Here is a 493-nt window from a genome sequence, read left to right as displayed (position 1 = left end):
GGGCCTGAAAGTCTTGTGTGTCTGGCGTTGGGTTTTGACTTGAAGGTTTTTGTATTGACTTGAGGAGAATCTGTAGCACTGTGGTAACTGGCAGCACAGAAATACACACCACTGTCATTCAGTGAAACATTAGAAATGGTGAGGTTTGAGTGTTTGCGGCCGTCTCCTTTAAAGCTGATTTTCCCCTTCACGTCGTCCTCAGGGTATGGGTTATCCAGATTTAGATATCCCAGGAACTTTAACTTGTGTTCGTCTTGTTTGTACCAGAGAATCAGCTCATAATTTGTTATGCTGTGTGCACAGTTGATCTCACTGTCAACAGATTGACCAGTTCTCTTTGTGATGAACGGAGGTGTTTGGTCGACACGTTTGGTGTCAGAGGCTCCTGCTGTAAAAAGAACAGATTTTAAATACTGAAGTTATTAGTTCTGCATCGTCTTGTCTGTTTGTAATACTCACCGGTGTTTCCTGGCAGGTGAAGGAAACAAAACAA

Source organism: Seriola lalandi, unplaced genomic scaffold (assembly GCF_002814215.2).
Source record: "Seriola lalandi dorsalis isolate HSWRI2012SDOR001 ecotype SW California unplaced genomic scaffold, Sedor1 jcf7180002054976, whole genome shotgun sequence".
NCBI classification, from domain to species: domain Eukaryota; kingdom Metazoa; phylum Chordata; class Actinopteri; order Carangiformes; family Carangidae; genus Seriola; species Seriola lalandi.
The sequence above is the reverse complement of the archived record's forward strand: the minus strand, read 5'-3'. Positions refer to the sequence as shown.